This window comes from Octopus bimaculoides, chromosome 24, assembly GCF_001194135.2.
Source record: "Octopus bimaculoides isolate UCB-OBI-ISO-001 chromosome 24, ASM119413v2, whole genome shotgun sequence".
In the NCBI taxonomy this organism is placed as follows: Eukaryota; Metazoa; Mollusca; class Cephalopoda; order Octopoda; family Octopodidae; genus Octopus; species Octopus bimaculoides.
Window position 1 is genome coordinate 12,504,876 of NC_069004.1, and position 433 is coordinate 12,505,308.

Genomic DNA, 433 nt, shown 5'->3' on the forward strand with positions numbered 1-433 from the left:
CAGAGAAAGGTAATTAAAATTCATTAAAATGACAGATCTATCGGACTTTCAAAGAGGTCAAATTGTTGGTGCTTATATGACAGGTGCTAGTGTAACAAAAACAGCTGAAATGTTTGGTGTATCAAGAAGTACTGTCTCGAAAGTAAAGACAGCCTTTGAGAAAGAGGGGAAAACCTCCTCGTCGAAACAAAACTCCAGAAGAAAACCAAAACTTTCAGATAAGGACCATCGGACTCTTATGTTAGAAAGGATCACAAAAGTACAGCTCCCAAAATTACTGCAGAGCTTAATGACCACCTCAAGAACCCAGTTTCCACAAAAACTGTTCGCCGGGAGCTGCACAAAGCTGGATTTCACGGGAGGGCTGCAATCAGAAAAGCACTACTTTCAAAAACAAACGTTGCAGAGCGTTTAGAGTGGAGTAAAAACCTAC